We start from the raw sequence: 14,867 nt of genomic DNA on the forward strand, positions 1-14,867 counted from the left end.
ATGTATGCATGTGGTCACATCCAGGCACTTCCAGTTCTGAAAGCCAACGTCACTGAGGATGTCAGAAATTAAGGATACTTGAGTTGCCACTGCATCCTATTGCTCTTCATTCCTGTGCTAGCAGGGGCATTGGCTGTTCTTTCTCAAGCTGCGCCAAGCATTTCTCTCAAAATAAGCAGTTGCACGCTGCCTGAGAAGCTGAAACCAATTATTAAAGATTACTCATTTCTATAAAGCTTTGTTAATACTTTTTTAACAATGTAAAGTACTTGTAAAGCATTTAGGCCAATGTTTTCCAAACAGGTCAGTGATTTTGGAGATTTTGAAGGCTTCTTCAGGGCACTGGAAAGGTTAAAACCTAAAATTAGAAGCCTGCGTGAAGGTTTTGGCATGCATCCACCAATGTTCATGTGTTTTTCTGGTGGTGTTGAATTTGAATACCACTGCTGGGCACTTTTCAGACACATTTCACCAACGCACTGGGCCACCTAAAGGGTCTGTGCATTCCTCCAGGTAAAGGGATTAGCTATTTTGGGAAGTTTGTGCCAGTATGCTCCAGGGAAGTTTCCCCTGCTGTGGGCAGCGTGGTAGCTCCTTACCAAACTTTTCTAAAATTGAGGAAAACCCCTCAGTACAAGGAGGGAGAACAGATTCTGACATTAGTATGGAAAGTTTTAGTGGCCAGAAAGCTTAACAGGAGAAAAAGAAATGTTGTTGAGTGACAACGCTGCAGAGCCTGATGCAAGTATGCAGAAAAAATAATGGCAAAAGCCATTCAGCAGGATTACAAATATTGCTGAGCAAAAGGAAAGGTGATATTACTAGGAATTTGTGAGGAAAAGCACAAGATCGACTTCAGTAACTGTTGCAAAATCTGCTTTTTGAGTATACCAGAAAAGCACTAAGGTACAGTAAGTAAAAAGAGGGGTGTATGGAAATAGCATTAAAAAGAAAGGCTGGATAAAATGAAGATGGAAGTGCAGCAAAGTCTCTTCATGTGATAAGGGGATGATTCTACCCCTCTGCTCCGCTCTTGTGAGACCCCACCTGGAGTACTGAACACGCCGTGGTGCCCCCAGCATAAGAAGGACGTGGAACTGCTGGAGGAAGTCCAGAGGAGGCCACAGAGTTGATAAAAGGGCTGGAGCACCTTCCTGTGAAGACAGGCTGAGAAGGGCAGGGCTGTTCAGCCCAGGGAAGAAAAGGCTGCGTGGTGAACTCAAGACAACCTTCCAGTACCTGAATGGGCCTACTGGGAAACCAGAGAGGAACTCCTGGTCAGGAACTGTGGTGATAGGCCAAGGAGTAGCGGGTTCAAACTGAAAGAAGGGAAATTTAGGTTAGGTATATAGAAGAAATTCTTTCCTGTGAGGTGGCTGAGGCACTGGAACAGGTTTCCCAGAGAAGCTGTGGCTGCCCCATCCCTGGCAATGTTCCAGGGAGCCCTGAGCAACCTGGTTAGGTGGAAGGTGTCCTGGCCCGGTGCAGGAGGATTGGAATGAGCTGATCTTTAAGGTCGCTTCCAACATAAACCATTCTGTGATGCCATGATTCTATTACTCTGTGATAAAAGACATCTCACAGAAATACAGAGAACGCACCAAAATTTTCTAAAATCCTTCCCATGACTCTGGACTCTTTCATTATCCTGCCAAAAGTCCTGTGGTCACGTTGACTTGAGATGTCTGCTGGGATAATCAGCAGGTACACCCATTTAGTGTGGAAAGCATTTTTCCAAGACCAGCCCCTTTCAGCCTCTCCTCTTCCCATCACTTGTTTGAAATGGCACCTGCACCAGGAAATGCCATCTGCAACACGGATTGCTGTGCTGGCACTTGCATAGGAAGGGCCCTGGCAAAAAAATACTCCCTTCCTCTAGTTACTTTTGCCATTTTCACTGCCTTCTGGCTGGCTCCATAGATCCCCCTCTCCTCTGGACACTTATGCTGCACACTGTAGCCCTTTGCTCAGGCTGGCAGTGCTTCCCTGGGTGTCTCTGCTGCAGTGAGGCAGAGGATGGGAAGGACTGGGGCATCCTCCAGAGCCAGGCTTCATGCACAGCCCTGCACAGCCTGTGCCCAGCTGGGTGCTGTCCCACTGCCTGCACGCTCAGAGCTCACTCTTGCTCAGCCTGGGAGGCTCTGAGATTACTGGGGTTACTTCCAGTACACACAAGAGCCACCGTGTAAAACATCAGTACCATGTTTACACATTCAGCACTGCAAGTAGGATTGCCTATCCCCCTGCACAGCCTGGCCCTAGGACAGCCCCTGCTCCTACCCCATGCAAATCCCCTCTTCCCACTCATCTCAGTGATTCCCATTCTCTTCCCACTCATCCCAGTGATTCCCACTCATTCTCTGCTGTAAGCACCTCAAAACAAGGCCCATGCCAACAGTCGTCCTGGGCAGAAGGTATGTGCCTAATTTTTTCCACCCAGTATCTCCCATGTTCCAAGCTTGGGAGATGACTATGGGAGTGTAATTGCAGAGCTGAGAAGAATGAACATTGCATCACTGCTGCCATAAACACTGAACTATTTATTTTTGTACAGCACAGAGTATCGAGACACCATGAAACCAATGCCTAGCTGGGGAGATAGAGTCTGTTGTGCTGCTGTTTGTCGGGTTCCTCTCTTTGGGGAGAAGTAAGGAACAACAAAATGAAAGATGTTTGAGGTCTTGTTGGTCCCACAGGTGATGTCTTGAAGTGAGTTGTTCTTGTGGAAGGCAGACAGACACATGCAACCACTAACCCAGCAAGAGAGTAGCAGGTACTACAAAAACAGCTCCCTGAGCCCATGTGGTGTTATTGCTGTGTTCCCACTCAGCCCTGTAACCTCAAGCCCAACCACAGCCCCACAAGTGTTTGCATTAAATATTCTCTCACAACAGTACTTTTTCACACATCCCTGCGCCACCTTTCTGCCGTGCTGCCACGGGACACCCTGCGGCACAACTCCAGCTCTGCCCATGAGCAACACTAAGCAGCTCTCTCCTCAAACCATTCGCCAGTGCCAGGACCAATTAATAGGCAGGAGCATTGCACCTCTTCATCTCCAAGAGCTTTGAGCATTTCACAACTTAAATAAATCCTTTCTCCAACCCAAGTAACCATGAAAAGCTTTGACAGTGAAGAAAACAGATAGGTTGCAAATAAACAATATTTTGAATGGGCATATGCGTGCCAGTCTCCCTGAATACAGAATCTCAGAGTTTCAAAGCTATCAGAGACCTCCAGGCTTGCAGATCCCTGCCATCACCTGCTTCTGGTGCCCCTCTGGCAATAGGCTGGGGAATAGAAAGTTTAGAAATTGGTTAGCTTGGACTAATAACCCTTGCTGTCCCTAAGAGTGACAGTGGACAGCACGTTTCCAGCTGCAGGACCAGCCATTCGATGTGCCAAGGTCCTCACACTGCTCTGTGCTGCTGTGCCTTTACAGTGGTGCTTTGGAAAATACCTACGTGACTTTTGCTCTCTTATATTTTTGTCTACCCCTTCACATTTTTCATCAGCAAAGCTCCATCTGTAAAGTTGATCCAGAAGAGGTAATTCACTGAGAGCTCTGTGATTTCCTCCTCCTCTTCCTCTGCTTGCAGCCAGAGCTGCTGAATGGCTCAGCCTCTGTGTTCTAGGACACCCTGAGCAGCCAGAGCTGCTGAATGGCTCAGCCTCTGTGTTCTAGGACACCCTGAGCAGCCAGAGCTGCTGGATGGCTCAGCCTCTGTGTTCTAGGACACACTGAGCAGCTGCTCTGTTGCTGGCACAGGGGTGCTAAGCAATCTCTCTCCAGGCTGACTCGGCTCTCCAAGGATGGAGGAATCATAGATGCCAGAAGGACAACTGACAATTGTGTCCTCAAGTCTCAAGCTTCCTGCACCCAGGAAAAAGCCCCCTACTACCCAGAAATCACTGGCTGGACTTGCCAGCCCGGCATTCCCAGCCTGAAAGCTGCTGCCTTGTCTAAAGTGGAGGCTGCCTTGGGCACGGGCAGCTGGGGAGGGATGTGGAATAGCTGCTGTGCCCATACATCTGCTTTGGAGCAGCACCAAAGTCCCAGCTCAGATCAACTCCCCAGACACCCTCTGCTTTGTAAACAAGCTTTTGAGCACCTGTTCTGAGAGCTAAAATGGGAGTGTTTCTGAACCTGGAATAATCCCTATGGAAAAGAGTCGTGTGCCTCTCTAAACAAAGCTCTCAGCTCTATTGAAATGCTCAGCCAGAATAAAGCAACTTCAGATCACTGGTCTTGGACAAAGATTCGTCACACGAAGGCAGGAAAGAAAATGTTAGCCAAAGTAATCCCAGGAAAAACACATGTAATGAAGATTTGCAGATTCCAATGCAGCAGCTAAATCAACACCCTGCTTTGCCAAGGAAACATTGTGAAATCTGCGGTTTACTCTTTCATCGTAAGCCTTCCCTACCCGTCTTTTCATAAGCAGTATCATTAGACAGAAATGATCATAAAACTAAGATTGGTTTGTCAGTGAGCTTCTGATAAAAAACAAATTGACTTGTCACATCACGGATGGTTGCTAGACTATGCTGGCATACATTAACATGGTACTGAAGCTTGAAGAAAAAGTGGATGATGTAAAATATTACATATGGTAGAACAAGCTTTCTTGGACATTTAACAGTTTTATGTATAGGATACAATATTTTGTAATTTTGAAAGGGGAGGAGAGTGAAATGAGGAACAAATCATTCCTGTAAACAGGAAGTAATACAAGGCAAATAGATGTCTCATTTCTTTAGATGTATGCTAATCATGTATGAATAATTTATATTATTCATATTTTTCCTCTAAAATTAAATAAACCTAATAATGCCCTTTAACTCAGATATGCACTAATAAGTGTGAAGTTCTGAAGAACTTCTGTCTTTCCCCAGGGCAGATATTATGGAAATAGCACTGGAATATTAAAATTCTTCATTCTCTTTGTAAGAGAATATTTTAAGAGAAAATGTAACTTTTTCTTAAATCATTATTGATTGGCAGAAAAATTACAGTAGCGCTTCTAAAGTTAAAACTCTATAATTGGCAGTGGCAAACTTTTAAAAATCCTCTGCTTGCTCCGATCTAAGAGGGTTTTGCCGTCCTCTTTGTCCCATGTCACAGCTCCCAAGTTTCACACGAGGCCAGCTGGGCTCGGGCTCCCTCCCCCGCGCTGGGCTCCAGCTCCCGGCGCTGCCAGCACGGAGCTGTCACAGTTTCCACACTGGAGGCTCTGCGGTGATCCCGGCCCGCTGCGCTGTCCCAATGCCCTACATTCCAGACAGCCTCCCTGATGGATGGCAGAGCGCTGAGAGCCCGGAGGAGCTCTCTCGGCGGTCCCTGGCGGTGCCAGCTCTGGGGAGTGCCAGCGCTGCAGAGCCGCAGCAGCCCCTGGAAGGACACCGCGCCCCCGCTCCTGGAGCTCCCCCGGACCCTCCCGGCAGGAACCGCGGAGCTCCGGGCAGCGCCGGCCCCTGGGCTCTCTGCTGAGGGGTGCCGGGGTCCTGCTGTGCCCCACGAGCAGCTCTGTGCCCCCGGGCCGGGCCGGGCAGCCCTGGGACCCCGGGAGCCCCGGGGAGCGGAGCCTGGCACGGCCTGCCTGGAATACATCGCGCAGGAGGAGGAGGAGGAGAGCCGGCTCTGGAAACTGTCTGTGCTCCTCTGGCCCTGCTGCCGGGAATCTGATGCTCACAGCTACGGCTGCGTTAAGCTGAGACGACTCTGATCACCTTGAGAACCAAACTAGCAAAGGCACAGCTCCTAACAGCAGAACTCTTTCAAATTTGTTACACAGGCAGTTCAAGCACACTCAGATAATTCCCTTCCTCAGCAGGAAATACTACAACCTTTCATGCTTCCTCTTTTTATATTTGAAATCTTTGCACTTCCCACAGTACCTTTATTTGCATGCAGATCGTAACAACTCACCTACACTGTTTCTAACTTTAGGTCATTCATAATTCACTTACGTCAAAGGCAGTAACGGTTTTTGCTACTGGTAATAATTAGCAAAATGTACATTTCTACAGCATACTTTCTGCTCAGATAATTATTTTTCCACCTGCTCAGTTACTTAGCTGACAATCTGCCCACTCAGTTCTCCACAGGCTGCAGGTGGCTGGAAGCTGTGAGCAGGGGAGCAGGGCTCATCCACATCCCCAGGCTCACCCATAGGATTCTAGTGGATCCATGGCAGGAGGTTGGAATGAGATGATCTTTCAGGCATTCCAACCCAAGCCATTCTATGATTTTATGATTCATATAGAGTCAAGATTAAAGACCCTTCCTCTGTAAGTAATGTTGAATTCTCTTGTCTAACAATGCTACCTAAAGACCAGTTTCACCCAAGCTTAAATTTCTTGCAAAAGAGACAGTTAAGACACCCTGCTGAAAAACGTCATTTTTTAAATCAGTATTTTAAAACTTAATGAAACTTCAGTTGCTGTAATGATGTGGAACTAACTGAGAACTATAGTCCGTTTTTTAAGCTAACATTCAGGTTTACGAGACATTCGCTGTTCTTCCCACTACTAAATTGCAAGTTTAAATGTCAGGTTTAAGCTAAAAAAAGTAGCTGTGGATGAAAAGAGTCAACTGGAAAATCAGATGGATGTAAGTAGTTGTTTTGTACAGGAGAGCACTTGTGTGTGGATGTACTTTGTACAAATTGCACTTTGACCAAAAGTTATGCATTTATTTATTGAAAACATGCACATTTCTGCTTCTTTCCAGTTTGCTTCTTTCCCCCAAACCAAGCAAGGCTCAGCTTTCAGCAGTCACTTCTCAGTAAACCAACAGATTTGCCCCTTTATTATGCCAGAATAGGAAACAAAAGAATTAACTGCAGAAACTTTAGGATAAGTGTATCCCAGGGATAAACTTCCAAGGATAAGCTTATGTTCCAAGAGTAGCTATACTTGCCAATGCCATCCTTATTTTTCTAATAATTAGACAAGCTAGTAAATGACCCCATGCCAGCCAGCAGTGACCAATGTGCCATATGAAGTCAAAAGAAATGACTGACTGTGATCTGCTGAGTGCACCACACAGAGTGTCACCCCCTCTGAAGAGTCCTGCTCCCTTCTCCTGTTACCATCTCCAGAAAAAAAAAATCTCATTTGGCTTCAGAAAGTTTAGACTGGGCTTCATTCTTTCGCCTTGGGTGTGTGTGGGTTTCTGGTCTGACAGCCTCAGTCCTGCAGGGAAGCAAACAGAGCAGCCTGGTGCGTGTTGGCAAGAGGTGAGCACACAGAGCACACAGAGCACACAGAGCACACAGAGCACACAGAGCACACACAGCACACAGAGCACACACAGCACACACAGCACACACAGCACACACAGCACACACAGCACACAGAGCACACACAGCACACAGAGCACACACAGCACACACAGCACACACAGCACACAGAGCACACAGAGCACACAGAGCACACACAGCACACACAGCACACAGAGCACACAGAGCACACACAGCACACACAGCACACACAGCACACAGAGCACACAGAGCACACACAGCACACACAGCACACACAGCACAGAGAGCACACAGAGCACACACAGCACACACAGCACACACAGCACACAGAGCACACAGAGCACACAGAGCACACAGAGCACACACAGCACACAGAGCACACACAGCACACAGAGCACACAGAGCACACAGAGCACACACAGCACACACAGCACACAGAGCACACAGAGCACACACAGCACACACAGCACACAGAGCACACAGAGCATACAGAGCACACACAGCACACACAGCACACACAGCACACACAGCACACACAGCACACAGAGCACACACAGCACACACAGCACACACAGCACACAGAGCACACACAGCACACACAGCACACAGAGCACACAGAGCACACAGAGCACACACAGCACACAGAGCACACACAGCACACACAGCACACAGAGCACACAGAGCACACACAGCACACAGAGCACACAGAGCACACAGAGCACACACAGCACACAGAGCACACAGACCACACAGAGCACACAGAGCACACACAGCACACAGCACACACAGCACACAGAGCACACAGAGCACACAGAGCACACAGAGCACACAGAGCACACACAGAGCACACAGAGCACACAGCGCACACAGAGCACACACAGCACACAGAGCACACAGAGCACACACAGCACACAGAGCACACACAGCACACAGAGCACACACAGCACACAGAGCACACAGAGCACACACAGCACACAGAGCACACACAGCACACACAGCACACAGAGCACACACAGCGCACACAGCGCACACAGCACACAGAGCACAGAGCACACAGAGCACACACAGCACACAGAGCACACAGAGCACACACAGCACACACAGCACACACAGCACACAGAGCACACAGAGCACACACAGCACACAGAGCACACACAGCACACAGAGCACACACAGCACACAGAGCACACAGAGCACACAGAGCACACACAGCACACACAGCACACACAGCACACAGAGCACACACAGCACACAGAGCACACACAGCACACACAGCACACAGCACACACAGCACACACAGCACACAGAGCACACACAGCACACACAGCACACAGAGCACACAGAGCACACAGAGCACACAGAGCACACACAGCACACACAGCACACACAGCACACACAGCACACACAGCACACAGAGCACACACAGCACACAGAGCACACACAGCACACACAGCACACAGAGCACACAGAGCACACACAGCACACAGAGCACACACAGCACACACAGCACACAGCACACACAGCACACACAGCACACAGAGCACACACAGCACACAGAGCACACACAGCACACACAGCACACACAGCACACACAGCACACAGAGCACACACAGCACACAGAGCACACACAGCACACAGAGCACACAGAGCACACAGAGCACACACAGCACACAGAGCACACAGAGCACACAGAGCACACACAGCACACAGAGCACACACAGCACACACAGCACACAGCACACACAGCACACACAGCACACAGAGCACACACAGCACACACAGCACACAGAGCACACACAGCACACAGAGCACACACAGCACACACAGCACACACAGCACACACAGCACACACAGCACACAGAGCACACACAGCACACAGAGCACACACAGCACACAGAGCACACACAGCACACACAGCACACAGAGCACACACAGCACACACAGCACACAGCACACACAGCACACAGAGCGCACACAGCACACACAGCACACACAGCACTCAGAGCACACACAGCACACAGAGCACACAGAGCACACACAGCACACACAGCATACACAGCACACACAGCACACAGAGCACACACAGCACACACAGCACACAGAGCACAGAGCACACACAGCACACACAGCACACACAGCACACAGAGCACACACAGCACACACAGCACACACAGCACACACAGCACACACAGCACTCAGAGCACACACAGCACACAGAGCACACAGAGCACACACAGCATACACAGCACACACAGCACACACAGCACACAGAGCACACACAGCACACAGAGCACACACAGCACACAGAGCACACACAGCACACACAGCACACAGAGCACACACAGCACACACAGCACACAGCACACACAGCACACAGAGCGCACACAGCACACACAGCACACACAGCACACACAGCACTCAGAGCACACACAGCACACAGAGCACACAGAGCACACACAGCACACACAGCATACACAGCACACACAGCACACAGAGCACACACAGCACACACAGCACACAGAGCACAGAGCACACACAGCACACACAGCACACACAGCACACAGAGCACACACAGCACACAGAGCACACAGAGCACACAGAGCACACACAGCACACACAGCACACAGAGCACACACAGCACACACAGCACACAGAGCACACAGAGCACACAGAGCACACACAGCACACACAGCACACAGAGCACACAGAGCACACACAGCACACACAGCACACAGAGCACACACAGCACACACAGTACACACAGCACACACAGCACACACAGCACACACAGCACACACAGCACACAGAGCACACACAGCACACACAGCACTCAGAGCACACACAGCACACAGAGCACACAGAGCACACACAGCATACACAGCACACAGAGCACACAGAGCACACACAGCACACACAGCACACAGAGCACACACAGCACACACAGCACACACAGCACACACAGCACACAGAGCACACACAGCACACACAGCACACAGAGCACACACAGCGCACACAGAGCACACAGAGCACACAGAGCACACACAGCACACACAGCACACACAGCACACAGAGCACACACAGCACACACAGCACACACAGCACACAGCACACAGAGCACACACAGCACACACAGAGCACACACAGCACACAGAGCACACACAGCACACACAGCACACACAGCACACAGAGCACACAGAGCACACAGAGCACACACAGCACACACAGCACACACAGCACACACAGCACACAGAGCACACACAGCACACACAGCACACACAGCACACAGAGCACACACAGCACACACAGCACACAGAGCACACACAGCACACACAGCACACACAGCACACACAGCATACACAGCACACAGAGCACACAGAGCACACAGAGCACACACAGCACACACAGCACACACAGCACACACAGCACACAGAGCACACACAGCACACACAGCACACACAGCACACAGAGCACACACAGCACACACAGCACACAGAGCACACAGAGCACACAGAGCACACACAGCACACAGAGCACACACAGCACACACAGCACACAGAGCACACACAGCACACACAGCACACAGAGCACACACAGCACACACAGCACACAGAGCACACAGAGCACACACAGCACACAGCACACACAGCACACACAGCACACACAGCACACACAGCACACAGAGCACACAGAGCACACACAGAGCACACAGAGCACACAGAGCACACAGAGCACACAGAGCACACACAGCACACACAGCACACACAGCACACAGAGCACACAGAGCACACACAGCACACACAGCACACAGAGCACACAGAGCACACACAGCACACAGAGCACACACAGCACACACAGCACACAGAGCGCACACAGCGCACACAGCGCACACAGCACACAGAGCACAGAGCACACACAGCACACACAGCACACAGAGCACACAGAGCACACACAGCACACAGAGCACACAGAGCACACAGAGCACACAGAGCACACAGAGCACACACAGCACACACAGCACACACAGCACACAGAGCACACACAGCACACAGAGCACACACAGCACACAGAGCACACAGAGCACACAGAGCACACAGAGCACACACAGCACACAGCACACAGAGCACACAGAGCACACAGAGCACACACAGCACACACAGCACACAGAGCACACAGAGCACACAGAGCACACAGAGCACACACAGCACACAGAGCACACACAGCACACACAGCACACAGAGCACACACAGCACACACAGCACACACAGCACACAGAGCACACACAGCACACAGAGCACACAGAGCACACACAGCACACACAGCACACAGAGCACACAGAGCACACAGAGCACACACAGCACACACAGCACACACAGCACACACAGCACACACAGCACAGAGAGCACACACAGCACACAGAGCACACACAGCACACACAGCACACAGAGCACACAGAGCACACACAGCACACAGATCACACACAGCACACACAGCACACAGAGCACACAGAGCACACACAGCACACACAGCACACACAGCACACAGAGCACACACAGCACACACAGCACACAGAGCACACACAGCGCACACAGCACACACAGCACACACAGCACACAGAGCGCACACAGCACACACAGCACACACAGCACACACAGCACTCAGAGCACACAGAGCACACAGAGCACACAGAGCACACACAGCACACACAGCATACACAGCACACACAGCACACAGAGCACACACAGCACACACAGCACACAGAGCACACACAGCACACACAGCACACAGAGCACACAGAGCACACACAGCACACACAGCACACAGAGCACACAGAGCACACACAGCACACAGAGCACACAGAGCACACAGAGCACACACAGCACACACAGCACACACAGCACACACAGCACACAGAGCACACACAGCACACAGAGCACACACAGCACACAGAGCACACAGAGCACACACAGCACACACAGCACACACAGCACACAGAGCACACACAGCACACACAGCACACACAGCACACAGAGCACACAGAGCACACACAGCACACACAGCACACACAGCACACACAGCACTCAGAGCACACACAGCACACAGAGCACACAGAGCACACACAGCACACACAGCACACACAGCACACACAGCACACAGAGCACACAGAGCACACACAGCACACACAGCACACACAGCACACAGAGCACACAGAGCACACACAGCACACAGAGCACACAGAGCACACAGAGCACACACAGCACACACAGCACACAGAGCACACACAGCACACAGAGCACACAGAGCACACAGAGCACACACAGCACACACAGCACACAGAGCACACACAGCACACACAGCACACAGAGCACACAGAGCACACAGAGCACACACAGCACACACAGCACACAGAGCACACAGAGCACACACAGCACACACAGCACACACAGCACACACAGCACACACAGCACACACAGCACACACAGCACACACAGCACACACAGCACTCAGAGCACACACAGCACAGAGCACACAGAGCACACACAGCATACACAGCACACAGAGCACACACAGCACACAGAGCACACAGAGCACACAGAGCACACAGAGCACACACAGCACACAGAGCACACAGAGCACACACAGCACACACAGCACACACAGCACACACAGCACACAGAGCACACACAGCACACACAGCACACAGAGCACACACAGCACACAGAGCACACACAGCACACACAGCATACACAGCACACAGAACACACAGAGCACACAGAGCACACACAGCACACACAGCACACACAGCACACACAGCACACACAGCACACACAGCACACAGCACACACAGCACACACAGCACACAGGCCATCACACTGGCTTCTCTGCTTGAGTATGAGGCTGAGAGGCTTTACAACCCAAGGGGGAGATCTGTGTTGCAAATGAGCAGAATCCCACCACAAGGAAGGTAAGGAAGGCCCACACTGAATTTGGAGCCAGCATTTCTAAGCTTCGCGCTGGTGAAAAACCAAAGCAAAATTTGGTCACAGCTCTGGAGCATCACTCAGAGTGTGAACTCATCAGTTAGGTATGTGCACAGAACTGGCTGAGATCGACTGGCCTCATGACAAATGGAAGTCAGTGTAGCTTTAGACACCAATCAGAGACTGGATTAATTTCCCATGGTTTGGGGTCACACTGTGCGCTTTTCACAAATACTATGAATAGTCTCAAGAACTCAACCTTTAGTCCAACCAGTGTCCCATTAACACCAAACAGGCACTAAGACACAGACCTCCACATAATTCACTGCAATGGCAGTTTCCTCCCTTTCCCAGCTCCTGCCAAGCAGAACAGCTCTCCTGTGTTTCAAGAGCTTTGTTGGTCGGTTTTGTTAAGCTGTGGAACAAGTGGCTGAGCTATCATGCTGTCCCTCTTGCCAAGGCTGTGCTCCTTACCTTGTGTGCTGGGTGCCAGAGCCTGGGGGCTGCAGCAGATCAAGGTGCATGAAGAATATGACATCAAAATATCACTGAGGACAACAGACCTCTATTTTTTCTAGCATGGACCTAGTTCCTGCTGTCCAATTCTGGAGATCAAAGGTATAATTTACTTAGAGGAAGAATTACTTGTGCATAAACAGCCACTAGCTAATAATACAGAGATGATGCTAATAAATTCTAATTTATTGGTGGCAGAGCAGACAGCAGTAGACAAGTGACCTGAGCATCTTGTTACATAAACTGAAACAAGAGGGAGTCTGATGCTGATGACAAGATCTTTTTGTGAGTAACACTGGCAGAATCTTTTAGACAATAACTCAACTCTAAGTTAAAAGAAAGTGAAGCTCTTCTTTTCTACTAGAAACTAATTTCAGGAACTTCTTTCTATCTTCACAAACAACAAGAAATGGAAGTAACTGCTGCTATTTCGTTTCAAAGACTGATTATGTTGAGGACAGAGAAGGAGGAACACTTGTCTGTTGTCATGAAAAACCTGCAGTAGTGTTAGGTGTTGATGAAAGGACATTCTTCTTCCAGGGAGAAGGAAAAGACTCTTCTGGCTGGGGAAGGCTTGTTACAGCTCTCCTGCACTGCCACGGCTGGCATCTACTGCATTTCTTTTGGTTCTTACCCACAGCCACATTCCTGGCCTCAGCCCTTCCAGTTTCATTTGGGTGCATCTCATCTTGGGCTATAAAATTCTAAAATACAGCGCTAAACGATGTCTCAGCTTGTTCTGCCTGCTGCCTTGGGAGTGACCATACTGCACCCCCAGAGTGCAATTCAGCTGCTTCAAGTGGAACAAACACTTATTTAAATAGCAGCCTTCCTCCACCACTCCCTCAGAAGCTCATGAGCAGGGGATCAAAGATTCTCGAGCCCAACTGGCCCATCCACATGTCAGGGTGAGCTCTATAGCACGCGTGGGAGCAATATAACAACCAGACTTCAAATACTGAACCCAGATAATTTGGCATTTACAGCTTGGTCAGCTGGGACCTCTCTTTTATACAAGGTGAAAGCATGGTTTGGAGTCACTCATCTGGATTGTTAGCACAATGCCTGACCATCCCGAAGAAAACAATACATGGAAACAGCAGTTTTT

This window comes from Prinia subflava, chromosome 11, assembly GCF_021018805.1.
Source record: "Prinia subflava isolate CZ2003 ecotype Zambia chromosome 11, Cam_Psub_1.2, whole genome shotgun sequence".
Lineage (NCBI taxonomy): Eukaryota > Metazoa > Chordata > Aves > Passeriformes > Cisticolidae > Prinia > Prinia subflava.